Here is a 15556-nt window from a genome sequence, read left to right as displayed (position 1 = left end):
GCTCTCCCTGGTGTTGCTCAGGCTTTACAGCTCCCTAGCTCACAGCAGGAATTTCAATCCACTCTGTTATGACAGGCACGCTCCAGCAGCTAAGGAGCTCCTCTAATGCACTGGCAGACTAATTAATAAATTTCCAGCATTTCAAAAATTTAAAAGTAAGCTTATTCACCACACATCTGATATACTTCTTCCACACAAAAGTCCGTGTACAAACATAAATTTTAAATGTTCCTTTCCCCATTACTGATTCCCTCCATATTTAGTGCTTATACTTTGTGAGGCACAGAGTCATCTGTTGTTCATTTAAGAGCTTAAAATCCATACCAGTTTCTCGTAACTAAAGCCAACACACTGCTTTACTCAAGCGAAATCTACTGCACAAAACACAATTACCCATCAATTGACTACACATCAATGGGACAGCACATGATTAGACAACAGTGGGGAATCCTAATGATCCCCTGTGAGAATTAGAGGAGTGCAAGCCTCTCATTTTCTGCTCCATGATGTGTAGATGAAAAGTGCACTGGAAAGAATACAAAATGAACAGCAGTAATTCTCTGTGCATCCTAACTTCATTTCCATGGGAATGTGGAAATGTAAGAAGACCATGATTATCGCATGGAAGATGAAATAAAACATTGACCACAATATCTTACTTAAGAGCACAATGACTTGCCCAATCTCTAGCCTTGATATTTTGAAAGTGGCTGTTAGACACACACACTCAGTGTCCAAGAATTTAGAGGTTCATACACTGTGCCACAGTTCTAGGGACATTTCACCTGATTTTGAGTGGAGGATTGCTCCTCTGACAGGGCCCAGGACCAGGCATAGTGCAACAGCACATTGCAAGGATGCTGACTAATTTTTACTTTTGTTCATTCTATTCTCCATCACACGGGTAAGGGAGAATTCAAACCATGCATATGGGTTTATTTAGTCTTTTGAAGAAGAAAATAATTTTTAAATTAGCTATAAATCATGATTTCACACTCTATTCATTTCAACCCAGGACATATCAGCATCCCAAGAGAGATCCGAATGTTACCAAAGGCTGTCAAATTAACAGGAATACATTGACAAAAAAGAGCTATGCTATGTCATTGCAGCAATAATGGTGCTAAGTGATGGCAAAGCATGGCTAAGCTTAAAGCAAAATTCCATTTTTGCATGTTCAGGAAAATAAACACAATTCCTGTCACCTGATTTTTGCCCTTGCTTGATTTGTTTGACATATTTTAAAGGGATTCTGTGGCTTTTTCTTTTGTGGTTCTTTCACAATCAGTATTTTACAAGGTTTGACACGAAAAGCTCTTCAACAAAGCTCATCAAATTTCTTCACAGCTTTAGGAAATTTAGTGATGTATGCACCACAATACAAATCCAGGAATTATACAGGGAAATTAGGACATCAGTGTCCAGCACATGCAGTTTTAGCAGAAACCTCCTGTCTTTCCTACTTTCCTACAAAAACCTACTATCTTTCAGTAACTGGATGTTTTACTGTTTTGGGTCTCTTGTGTCACACAGTAAAAACAACGTTTCCTTTGTTCCCGGGGCAGCCAATTTTGTGGAGCATATGCCAACATTATCAATGAGATTTTCCATACTAGATTAACCTCTTAGTTCACCTTGTCCAGTACCAAGTGACTAATGGTATCCATATGGTATTTTCAAATATTACTTATTTTATCAGTCTCAGTAAACCTAGTTTGGTTTCCTTCCTTGGCAACAGATGTGCATTGAATGGGGCTCTCAGTGAGCAAGAGCTCTCTAAAATGTAGCTCAGTTTTCTCGTTAACTTTTTTCTCTCCCAAAGCTTTCCTATCTCACTGTTCAATTGCCATACAATTAGTAACCTCCCTTCTTTCTTTAGTTTTTTTCATCAGTATAGGTCAGTAGAAATCAGTATGTCTTTAAGATTCTCTGAAGGAATCAAATGGTTGTTTTAGCCTGAAACTTATTTATTGTCATATTGGGTGATGATCAACACGGAAGGAGTAACAGTAAGGTACTTTTTACACTGTCAGCAAAGCTAAGTCAGCAAAGGACTGGGAGAGAAAAGATGAGGCCATTTTTGTCTTTCCAGCATGCACAAACACTTAAAGTTTTTACAATCTGAGACCTGCAGGTCTGGCTCAAACCTGTCTTTCCTTCCATTGCTCTGATTCTGTGGTGAAATATCTCAGGTAACCAGAAGAATCTGACAGCACATCTATTGTTCTATAATTTGTACTCTATTATTTGTACTCTATTATTTGTACCAGTGTAGTACTTGAGCAGTTAATGATAACAAGCAGCATACCAAAACCAGCATGCTTTGGCAAACATCACTTAGGACGCTTCTTTTGCAAGCTGCATACATATAAAGTGAATACCTTACTTCTACTTTGAGGAAGTAATAAAGCCTTTGGGTCACAGACATTAAAATTACCCATATACTGGGAGAGTTGAAAAGATGAAATTCAAAGCCTGCTATGCCATATTTTGGATGACCTTCTCACTCCTAAAGTGCCCATGACTATGTGATATTGTTTGCTCCGTGTCTCAAGTCATTCCCTGTACATTCAATTAGCAAAAATAATTGCTTCATCACAAACTGAATAAAAATGCCAAGACCCATTTAGAGACAACAGCAATCATTAAACAAAACCCATTTGCAGGAGAGTTGAAGGCATTTCAAATACGCATATGAGATTTAAAAATAGAAGAACACTTCAGAGTGTTCAAACTGCAGACAAAATCCTGTTTAATTTCAAAGGTGACAGGGTTACTAATGCACCAGCTACTTCAAAGACGACAAAATAAATTACTTTTTTAAAACACTGGCAGTTCCATCTGACATGATGGGAAGTACAGAAGATTTGCCAAATATGAAATGCAATGTGCACAGGTTGTTCAAAAGATGCCTTAATTTGCATGAGTGAGCACTACAAAAGGCATAAGTTATCATCACAGTTAGGCTCAACTTTGGAAAATGCTGTTCAGTCATGAACCTCAAGTAGTCAACCCAGAAGGCCATCTCTCCATTTTATTCCATAATGCTGGAAAAATAAAGTGTTGTTTATATAGCTGGAAAGCTTTTCTCTATTATAAAACACAACAGGAGAGTAATTTATTTAATATAATTATTTAGCATGTGCATGACCATAGATAAATAGCAATCCACTGAAGAATTTAAGGCCTCCCCTGAAATATTTTCACAATCCTCTTAAAACCAATGAACTTTTGACTCAAGACTGGGTTTCGTTTTCAACAACTATTTTTCCTAAATCTGTTAGCAAGCTCTTATTACCTTTGCACTAAATGCAATTAAAAACCCAATACCATGCACACAGGAAGGGATATGCCTGGTTACTGGGATCCTCATTCTCAGGCTGGGCTGGCAAGAACTGTTCCTCCACATTGAATTTAACTGGCTCCATCCAGCAACTTAATGAAGTTGCCAAATTAAATATTAACAACCATGTTTGGTTTATGTTTGAAAAGCTCCCCTTGCATTTAGGAGCTCATATAAACACAACAATGCATGGATAACACTGGCTGAGTCCCTAGGCTTCTCAGGTGTGCTATGCTCTGTCCTTTGCATCATATTGTCTCGATGACAAAATGGTCACCTGGAGAGATTTAAGTCAACCAATTTTTATGAAGTTATAGTTTACGGATCAGGTGATCCTTTAAGATGCCTTCAGAAGATGAGCATAAGGAAATATATAATGAAAACATTCAAGTTTATCAACAAAAACTGGAGAACTGCACAGGTGTTTTCAAATAGTGGCTGGTAAATAAATTCAGGCACAGGATAAGTACACACTGTGTGACAAGGGAACAGCTCCCTGCCAAGTCTCAATTTTTACCAGGACGTACACATCTCCATCTGATCTAGAAAGCCAAAACAAGAGCTCAAGTTCCACAACTGCTTTGAAATTGAAAGAAATTGCTACCAGGACATTCAGTGATAGTGTAAACCATGTAAAAGAATGATTCTTAATGATTGGTATTTACTATATGATGGCTGTTGATCCATTTATTGAATGCGTTTTACAGGGAATTGAAGTATTCCTGAAAAAACAAAGACAATATTGAAAGATAAATGGAACTTTTAAAGCTTTTTTTCTATCACTTTCACACATGTGTGTGTGCATATATATGGATATACATATATAAATAAGGTATAATACTTAAATTGGTGTCTCCAGCTTCTATCAAACAAAAGAAATGTCAAAGTAGTAATATCATACTTTTCCTATTAATAAAACAAGAAGATAATATCACCTTTCAGGAGTGGGAATGTCTCATGATTTTCCCTCCTTCCACTCCAAATTCATTGAACAGTAAATATTTCAAAGGGCTCAATCTTGTTCATTCACTCTTTTTTTTCTCCATTTTTCTATAGCTCCTTTGAAGCAGCTGTCTGCAAAGGATCAGATACTGAGTTTCCTAATCCTGTTTCAACTTCTCAGCAAGACTTCTGAGTTCTGTTAAAGATCAGGCAACATTTTTCAGCACTAAGGCCTTCTAGGTATCTGAACAAGGAATGAGACCCCAAATACGCTAAACAAAGGTGACATTGCTGTTGGCCATGAAACTCCTTAAAGGAGATAATTTCCATTAATGAGAAAATAAAAAAACACCATTATTTAAACCAGCCCTTATCATGCCATCTGAATCAAAAAACATATGTACATAAGAAACTTCTACAACAAAGTAAATAGGAAACAACTGGGATTTTAGCAATTGTGCTATATATGAAAAATGTTCAAAAAATGGTCAAAGTATATTGTGGGATGGAAAGCCAAATGTTCCTGTGTATTCCTTCCTTAAAATGCTGTTATGTTTAGCAAAGGTTGTAAACTACCCACTCTCACATATAAAGTATGGGGTGTGAATCCTACCACAGCAGTCCTGCAGGCAAGCATTTTCTGTAAATATGTACTATTCTGGGAAATTGCAAGTACATGTGGACACGTGTACATGTGTGTGCATTTGTATGTGTACGTATGCGTGTGTGTGTGCCTGGGCACATTTGTGAGAGCAAGACCACAGTATTGTGAACCTCCACATTTCACAAGTTCAGAGTTTCAAATTTCAGCTGGGTTGACAGTGCTTCCTAGTTACATTATTCTTTATCAATTTCTGTGAAATATTTGTTGACACACAGGATGGAGATTTTTTTTTCTGAAATTTAGAATGAATCTTGGGCAGATGTTTGGGTATTAATATCATACAAATACAGCAAATTTCTTCTCTAAACATAGTCCCCCTCACCCCTCCTACAGTTAAGGGATTTTACAGGGGAACTGCCAACTCAGGCTGCTGCACAAGGCTCCTGCCCAGAAGGTGTCAGGATGGGACTGTGCCAGTAAAGGTGAGTTCCAGGGTAAAAGACATGCTGCTGACCTTTAACTGTTCTTTGAGATGTGGTGCCATAAGGAACTCACAGGAAGGGTGTGTGCTGGCACCATGGGAGTTTCTATCCCAGCAGTAAATGCAGAGGGCACGCTGCTGGCCACCTTCTCTTCATGCAGTCAGAAAAGGGGCACAGAGAGGTCCATTGCTCAGCTAAGGAGTTCAGAGATCAGATCAAACCCTTCAACAGGGGAACTGTAACAGGAGAAAAGGCTGAGAATGTACACACTAGCGGCACATCTCAAAGTCAGACACAAGTGAGTATCCTTGTGATATCCAAGTGAGTATGCCCTTCTCCTCTGCATGTGTGCATGTGCATTCTGTGGATAGCTTCAGCTAGGAGCCCATGACTTAAACACAGGGGAGGCACAGTAGTGTCCAAAGTCACAACCTGAACATAACCAAAACACAGCCCCTGCCCAGTGCAGCATTGTTCCTAAAACATCAACAGTGACACACCACAACTCCAACTGGTGCTCCAGGCAGCTGCCCTGCCAAATACTCAGACACGGAGAGTAACAAGGGGACCTTGAGTTTGCCTGTCTGGCCTTCAGGGAAGTAGGGAATCCCAGTTTGAGATTTGAGAATATTCCTTTACCTTGTAAGAATTCCAGTGTGATAGGTATTTTTTTTGAGGGTTTTTTTGTTGGGTTTTTTTTTGTTGGTTTTTTTTGGGGAGGGGGGTTTTGGGGTTTTTTTTGGGTTTTTTTTTCTTGTTCTGGTTTTTGGGTTTTTGGTTTGGTTTGGGTTTTTTTTTTTTTTTCTTTTTGTGAACAGGAGCCTGTTTACCATTTCTGTAGTAGTCACACAAAGTTAAGTAGGCCTCTAAAAGGTTGTGCTCTACCAATACAGGAAACCAGAAACTGTCAGCAGTTCTCATGCTGACAGGGTTCTCCTGAAGACCCATTTTGTTTGATTTTGGAGAAACCAAAGCTGATGAGAGCACAACTTTCTGTTGTTGTCTTATTTCCTACTTCTCATTACTTGCTTGCAAGTTACAGATCACGGAACTGAGAAAAAAAATGAAACACCAGAAGTTTCATAGATGAATACGTGGTTTTGTATTATTCACAGTCTGACTATGAAACACAAGGAGTTCAAAGCTAGAGTTACAGATCAAAGAGACAAGAAAACCTCTAATTGGGGATTTTTTTTTATCCAAGTCACACACACACATGGAATTAACATGAGTAATTAATAATCCAGGCTAAGATTAGTCAACCAAATTCTGGACATACATCCCAGAGAGCTGTTCAATTTTGCTTTAGAACCACTGAGATAAATAGTCATCTTTTTTGAAGATGCTGTCTGGTTTAGATTTGATGAATTTCATTCTATTTTACTTTTTAACCTCTGACTGCAAAAAGAGCACAACTAACCTGCTTTGAAATAGATACCTATCTTTAAAAAGTCTAAAATTTCACAAGATAGATTCCACCTGTAAGGCAAGGCCTGTTATGGTGAGCAGAAGTTTACTCTAAATATCAACACATTTGACAACTTTAGCTATTTCATAGAAGCCCAGCTCATCCTAGTCTTTGGCAGACTTTAATGAAAGATCTTTTAACCCAGAAAAGCTCAGTTCTGGAAAAAAAGGCAGATCCACCACATCTTTTGAGAAATCCATCATATATATCCAGTGATTTGAGGGGATAGAATTTATGATGTGCACTGTGGGTAAATATTTTCCCCTCTAATTTCTCATTACTTATTCCCTTTTAGCAGACATGAATATCCCGGTATGTCCAAAATTTGGAAGTTTATAATTTTTAAACTGCAGTTTTATACTTCTCATCACACATAATAGTCAGAAAGGTCTGGATGAAATGTGAACAAAATGTTTGACTACATGTCCAAACAATATATTTGGATGCTAATTTTATCAAATTAATAATTCCAAACTCAATTGAAGGGTTTTGAAGCAGTAAGTCCTGTAGTATGCCTATAGATACATTTAGCAATGCCAGTAATAATGAAGCTCAACTACAGAATGTGAAAATAAGTCCTATCAAAAATTTACACCAAATTCTTCCCATCTTTCCTAAAAAAGTCACAAGTAGTGCAGGGGACTGTGTACTTGCTGCCTGTGTATTATGACCAGCAACCTCAAAATCTCTCTAGTCCTCTAAAAGCTCTTTGAGTAAACAAAATTAACTTCCATCTGAGTTGACTTCCAACTTATCATCTGTGACTTCATTGTGAATTTGTGACATGTTTCAGAACATGTACCATAATTAAGATGAGGTTTCAGAAAGCAAAAACTGGAGGAAGACATGCCATGAAACACTGTCCAAACATCATTGACTACATCCTGCATGTAAAAAAAGATTTATTGCCCCTAGAAGAGAACACCTTTTGACCAGAGGATATTCCAGACTCTGCCTCACACTCTGGAGGAGTTAAAAAGAAGCTCAGTTCTGAAACTGTTAATTCCTCCTCTATATAACAAGCTTCCTTTTCCCAGTTGAAGCTGAGAGAAGAGAAGAGAAGCAATTCCATCTGATTCAATTTGAAGAGCAATAGCATATGCCAAAAGATTGGGATAGTATGAGAGATAGTTTGAGACCCTTGTTGAAAGAAGAACTATTATTAAAAATAACACAACATACTTAAATTAAAAGATTTCTTCCAAATTCTAAGTTGACAGAGAAAAGATTCCAAAATGCAGAGAGATTAGACAAGTATTTAAAAGACATAAGAATAACATCTCAAGTGACCTTGGGTAAATACAGTGTGCGGTACAGTGAAGATGGTCTAGCACTGGATGTATTATAAACCTTCCTTTTCCAGTACTAAAGATCAGGATTTGGGAGACTTTATCTAAGTTTAGTAGTGTATGTTACTGCATTACTGTGAGGGGGGGAAAGAGAAATGAGGAACAAGGGAGGGACCAGTAGGGGAACTCCACACCCACAGTTCATTGGAAAAAAATACTGTAAGAGAAGGCCCTATGCAAGTTGCTTGGCAAATAACATAGCAGCTGGCTTTCTTTGTTTAAATAAAAAGTTTTACTAATGTTGCATCAGATTTAGAATTTAAAGAGGATTTTTCAGTACTATGCTTTTATTCTGGTGAATGTATTGAAACACAAAAAGAGGAACTGCTCCAAATATTTATTCACTGTCCACTCAATTTTTTAGAAAAGAAAGATCTAAAAGCATATCTGGCAGCCTGTTTCTGTGCAGGAACACTCAAGTACTTGTCATCTGGCCTAAGCAAGCCAAAAAATGCTGAGTCCCTTCTACTTTTTATTCCTGCGAAGGATTAAATTCAGAGATTAACCATAATGTCTTTCAACCACAGGCTCACATATTCATGAATAACAACAAGAAAACCTAAATCAGTACTTGATATGAAATTTTATGCTGCATCTTCAAGAGCAGCATGTTAACAACTATAATAATACAAAGACAGGAGTCATTCAATAAGCTGATTCTGATATATGGCATATAAAGTTTTGGAGGGTTTTAGAAGGGTTTTTCTATTAGTTAGGTTTGGGAAAATAAGCTCAGTTTAGTTTTAGGTTGTTATTTTGAAAGATGATTAAGATTTCAGGCAATTTCAAAATTTTTCACAGTAAACTGTAGACTGCAAAATTTATGTTAAGAAAAATATTTCAAATATTTGCAATAGCAAGAAGAAATTCAACATCATTTTAAAATAAGGTATTAAACAAATATAATTTAGGTATAGTGCTGGAACCCTACTTTTGCTGTGATTAGCATCCAAAACTGATGAAGACTGTGAGCACCAGGAATAGGCTTTGACTGGATGATGAAGTACAGCAGAAGAGAAAATGAGCCTTGCTATGGTCCTGCTTTTTCAGTGGGTCAGGAGCCAGACCCACTCTGCAAGTCCATCACTGTAACCCAATTCTTTCCTGCTGTGTCCTGGAAAACTTCTGCAATGTACAAGTCACTTTACATCCCAAAGAGTCTTCCCACTGGCTGCAACAACTTGGTTTGGGAAAATGGGCACAGATTCAAGTCATGATTCATTTTTCAACCTTTTCTTGCACATGTGGCATGGAACTAATAAGCAGCTTGCAAGCCTTGTGATTGTCAGTAGCCCTCACGTAACCTGACTTCTAACAGTGACAGCAGGGACCACAGCAATGGGTACTCAGTGGCCTCATATAATAAGCAGAACTGTCTAAAAGTCTAAGAAATACAGAATTAAGGGAGTATTTTAGCCATTATTGAAGAAGCCAATTACTAGAAGTATGAAACTCCATGGAAAATAGTGTAATTGTTCACATTCTAGCTTCCTTTACATGCTTCTTAATGAAAAAAATTGTTAAAGGTTTGCAACATTTTTTTCCTAAAATTCAGAAGAGTAAGTAAAGGATAAAACTGTTGCTAAATATGCAGTTAAATTTTTATTCATATACCTAAGTGCAAATATCATCTATCTAAATCTGCAAATATTCCAGGAAATGCAACATGCATTTGAATCTTTAAGTTCTTATTTACCATAGACAAATTTTGAATTCATCATTTCAATTGCTGGCATGTGAAAACTGACCTATTCTACACACACAGTATATTGTGAAATATTTCTTTTTTAATCTTTTATTTTTGTTCTTTCTCAAGCAATTAAGACAGGTTGGAGAACTCAACACTGTTTTTCATAGATTCATTTTTAGCACTATCAACATTTTCATTTCAACTTTTAATTGCTCTATTATGCTATGGAAACAGTATAATTTTGTTTTTACATTATGTAAATGATAATAAAAAATTCAGAAATAAATACTCTCAATAGAAGAAAAAAATTAAATACATACATTCCTATTAACATTCTGATTTTGAAGAATCTGCATATCTCAGTGTAATGTGTGGTGATGAGAAGAAACACAGACCTGATTTTGAATGGGAACTGTTGGAAGTAGGGCATGGGCAATATAAATGCTTTCAAATTATTAATCCAATTACATTTACATAAATCAAAGTGAGATAAATGAAAACTAGAAACTTTGCAGATATTCACACAGATCATAAAAGGAATAAATGCATGTATTCTTTTCATGGTGCACTGGACATGGTTGAAAAAAAGTCAGTGGTCTGATTAGTAAGAACTTACACATAGTCACCAAAATAATTCAAACAGTATGTCTGGCTTTAAACACTTATATAGTTGTATAATTTCAGAAAATTTTACTGCATTAATGCTTTTTATATGCAGCTGTCTCTGACAGAACCTAATATATATATATATTGAGGTTATGTACATTTGAGAAAATTTCCATGGGCTAAACTGAAATGTTAGCACCTCAGCTGAAGTGCTGTGCCTGTTTGAAGTTTTGAGTTGCCCACAGTGAAGCAATCAGATTTTAAAGGTTTTCTATAATTAGATCCCAAGTTCTTAATTTTGTTTGAGCTGACATCAAGTTCCTTGTCATAAACACCAAATTCCCATTAGAAATAGGAATCAGAGTGGCTGGAATATGGTAATGGACTGAGCATTGAATCCATGTTTTAAAATCTGGATTCACCTCCCAGCATTCTTGCATTACCTTCAGCAAGTTTCTTCACAATCCTGCACCTCAATGTATTTTTTCCCAGTTGCTTTTGCTGTTACCATTATATATTCAAGGTAGAGACCATTTCATATAATGTGTTTGGGCACATCTACAGGGTGACACTACTCCAAATTCAAGCCTTTAGATGCTACTAGCAATAATCAGAATGTAAAAATAAAAGCTTAGGATGTTTTCTGAATGCCACTGTTTCCATCCTGAAATGTCTTGTACTGTGATTAGTACTATCCAATAAATCATTGTTGCAGAAAACTAAATATTGTTAATCCCTAATCAAAATATTTTTCCAATTGATTAACACAAAATTTACACAGGAAGCAATTTTAAATACTTACCAAATATTTACTTGCTTACTTACCATGATCTTATGAGCCATTATTAGAAATTAATGGTGTGAGCTCAACTGATATTAAAAAAGTTTTAAACATTTATGTTTTCTTTACGCTTTTTCCTAATAATGTCTTCATCAGCATTTCAGTGACTTTTTTGAGAGAAGGAAGGAGAGAACTGCATTTGCTTACCTAAATCTGCTAATATGATTATCCCTTCTGAATCAGTTGTCTTGGCATAATATTTTAAATCAGAGAACAGTCCTTTTTCAAACAAGAAACAAACTCCTCAAAGTGAGAGCTGAAATCTGTGTCTCTCATCTCATTTCCTGTCTTTCTGGTTTTTAATCAAAATATATGAAATCATTGCTTAAAATGGGTATTCAGTCACATGAATATTGTGGAACTGCTAGAATATAGATGTTTAGCAGTAGAAGAGAAGCATGACAGAGGTTAAATCCCACTGATCTCATTCCTTATTAGAGCCAATGAATCACATTCAGATGATATTCAAGGCATCTCACATAAAGACTATGAACCACATATAGCCCCCTACATGCTCCCCAGCAGTACAAATTTGGTATCCTATTATATAAATATCTAATTATTCTCCAAAGTGTTGAATGCTCATACAATTTCAGCAGAAACACAAGCACATAGTTCAGGGTGCAGCTGAAACAGCATTAGAGTGCTCTGCATGTGCCTTCCTATGTCTTAAGGACACCAAATAGAATACATCCTACTATAAATATATACACTCAAAGAGCAAGAAAAAGATTTCCCTCTTTTGATTAAATGTATTTCTGCTATTTGCATTATACAAACTCCAAAGCACTTTTAAATGTGAACACTCCTAATTAATACTGAGTAATCACAACTCCAAAACTGACAACAGTTAATATTTATTTCTTTAAGCAATCTAAATAATTTATCTCAAGCCAGTTTTAATGTTCCAGTTACCCTGCCTCTCTGAGGATAGGAAAGATATATGATCCTCATGAGGCAGATTTACCCGTTGTATGAAACAAGCCTGCATAAGGACTTCAGGGAAGACTGGCAGTGGTCTTTCAACATGTCTTGCTTTCACAAGAACTAAAGTTGATACTTGTGGTAGGTTGACATTGGCTGTACACCTGGCGCCCACCACTCTACCATTTCCCTCCTTAGCTGGGCAGGGGAGAGAAAATACAATGAAAGGCTCGTGAGTTGAGATAGGGACAGGGAGAGATCACTGACCAGTTACTGTCATGGGCAAAACAGGTGAGACATAGGGAAATTAGTTTAATTTATTACCCATCACCTCAGACTTGGGACAATGAGAAATGGAGCTATTCTTATACCTCCTTCTGGTTGAAGTTGCACAGATTTTTATCCCGTGCTTCTTGACAGTTATCCCAGAGGCTCTACCACTTTCACTGATGGCCTTGGCCTTGGCCAGTGGTGGCTTCATCTTGGAGCTGGCTGGCACTGATTTTGTTGGACATGGGAGAAACTTCTGGCAACTTCTCATAGAAGCCACCTCTGTAGCCCACCTGCTACCACAACCTGTCCACACAAACCAAATACACCAGTTTATTTATTATATTAGAGGAGCTAACACAGATTTTGTTCCTGCACAAGTATCAAACTGCTCTTTCCCACTGTGATGCACTAGCTTCACAGATGTGACAGTCTGAGAATGTGGTACTCCCATTTTTCCAAAAGAGATGGGCTTCTCAACAACACTGGGCATTTTTAACAATAGAGTGCCTCTAGGGAATACCCTAGGAATATACCTCAGAAAGGTATACCATCTTGCATAACAGAAGCTGCTTTCTACATGAAAGAATGTTACAACACCGTATCAAGTAAAAGATCAGAACTTCAGTTTCTTTATAGGAAAATGAAAGATAGCAAGTCAATGGCACTTTCATTTTCCTACGATGCTCCAGGTAACTCAAAATTTGCACTAGAAGAAAATATAGATAGATATAAATATTTCTTCTGCATGAAGCCACCCACTCAAATGATTAGAAAAAAACAAACATCACCAGCAGTAGTTGTGTAAATAAAGTGTAACAAGTATACTGTGAATAGGTTTGTACTGCATATTCCAGTTTATTTTTCTACTTGCAATTACAACATTACCAACTTTTTGTATTTAATGTGCCCTTAGTACCCAGCACTCTAGCTCAAGTTATTTCCTAAAAACTCTCTTGTAATTCACAAGGCTACACAAGGTCAGAAATTTCAGCTACTGAACCACTGCCATCTGAAGCTAGTTTTCCCACTATTAACATCTTCAGTTATCAGATTGCTTTTTACATGTTTCCATTTTCACTCAGTAAATGAAAATTATATGCATCTCTATTTTAATGAGGAAAAAAATTAGAAATTGAAGATCTCATGTCAGAAATCCAGTGGTTCAAATAAGACTGTTTTCCTTCCATCTCCCTACTCTTAATGTTTATTCCTCTTTTCCCCTGTGTTCATTAAACTGTCCTGTCCATAGTAATATGGATCAAAGTCCACTTAGAATTACAAAACCCAAATGCAAAATGATCTACAAAGAACTTCATAATGCTGTTTAATTTGCCCATCTTTAGGGAAAGTTGCCCAAGATACAGAGATGCCATTTGCATATCAGTTTTCCTAATGACTGAAACTCAGTTCTTAGATAAGTCCATCAGAAAGAATACTCATCAAGGCTAATTTAATCAGGTGTGTCTAAACAGTCTCCAGTCAATGGAGACAAGAATATTCACCAGCGAAGCCTAATCTGACTCCTGAGTTCCTGTGTGGAAGACAAATGCCCTCTCCTTGACTGAGTATAGATGGAGCTGATGGAGATCATCCTTACTGAGCTAATGTCAGCATTCACAAAGACCTCCTTCAGGTTTATCTGCTCACCTCTATTTTCCTTTTTTCAGGCTTTACCATCAGACGACAAAATTGCTGCCAAAACTCAGCCCCAAAGGACTTAAGGAATCTTTAAATAGTCTCCATACCTCCAGAGTGTATACATTTAGCCATTCTGAAATTCAGATGCATGGAAATGTCAAATTCCATACATCAAAATCTTGCTGCAGTGGAGTGTTCTAGATCAAAATCAAACTATAACTAAAAGCTTAAGATATAAACACAGAATTTACAAAGTAAACTAAAATCTGAGCATCTGGGAAAAATCATACGCACATTTTTTGTTGTGCAGGTGACAAGCACAGGACTTTATGGGATATTAACAGAGCATTATTAACATAATGTTATTGGACATTATGTGTATGTGTGCCACTAAAAATTAAGATGTGTGTGTGGGTATTGACCATATTCACCTATGCAAGTGCGCTCAAAAACACATTCAGTGACATGAAAACAGTGTCATTGCATATGTATTTATGACTTTAAGGTGGATTCCTGCATTTTTTAAATTTCTGAAACAACTAAAGAGTTGAGAAAGGAAGCTGATGCTGTGATGTTGATCATAGCCTCACCCTGGGCACCTGTACTGTGATACAGGAAGAGGCAGGGCCTTGACAACAAGCAGCAGTGTAATTTCTTTCCAGAACATAGTCTTTCTGATTGTGCAGGGACCAGGCACAGGGAACATATCAAAAATACAGGCAAGATGTGTAAAGTAAAAAGAAATCACAAAGAACAGACACTAACATCTATGTAATAAAAGATTACTCTCTAGGCTTCATTACTTCCTTGCTTCCTCTGATATTCAAGGACATCACAGACTCACAAAACATCAATATTCATAGCAACCCCACATGGGCAAGAAGTACTCTCCTCACTACAGACTGGGGACAAGAGGTAAGAGAGGATATGAATAGGGAGGAGGGAGTCTGATGCAGCCTGGAAGACAGCACTGAGAGGTTTGGCCACCTGACCAACCTGAGATGAGAACTGAGAAGCCAGAGCACATCTCCTCATTCAAATCCTGAAGACAGAACCAGGGACTCAGTCAAGCAAGTCTTGCAAGTTAAGGCCTGTAAGCACCAAGGGAAAAGACTCTAAATCCTGAGTGAAGCACCACCTTTCCACATTTTTCATGAATATTTCCATGAGTATTTCTTTCCACAGCCATAATTGTCAACTGAACTAGATTTTCCTATGGCACATCGAGAGGGAATTCCCCACAATTAGGAAGACTACATAAAATTTATTTTCCTTATTTGAATATATATAACATCTAATTTCCTGATTGCCATATGTCATATAACTATGTTCAACACCAAAATAGGAAAACATACCTGTTATAAACTGTTCTTTTCAAAACATACCACCAGCTAAA

At 37.0% G+C, this 15556-nt stretch overlaps 1 protein-coding gene across 4 annotated transcripts in view; it reads right to left on the bottom strand.

The window, feature by feature from the left end:
* The window catches only part of SMYD3 (SET and MYND domain containing 3), a 384522-nt gene that overhangs the window by 126077 nt on the left and 242889 nt on the right, over positions 1 to 15556 (bottom strand). The gene's annotated exons all lie outside the window — the stretch shown is intronic.

The sequence above is a fragment of the Anomalospiza imberbis genome, chromosome 3 (genome assembly GCF_031753505.1).
Source record: "Anomalospiza imberbis isolate Cuckoo-Finch-1a 21T00152 chromosome 3, ASM3175350v1, whole genome shotgun sequence".
NCBI lineage: Eukaryota > Metazoa > Chordata > Aves > Passeriformes > Viduidae > Anomalospiza > Anomalospiza imberbis.
The sequence above is the reverse complement of the archived record's forward strand: the minus strand, read 5'-3'. Positions and strand labels throughout refer to the sequence as shown.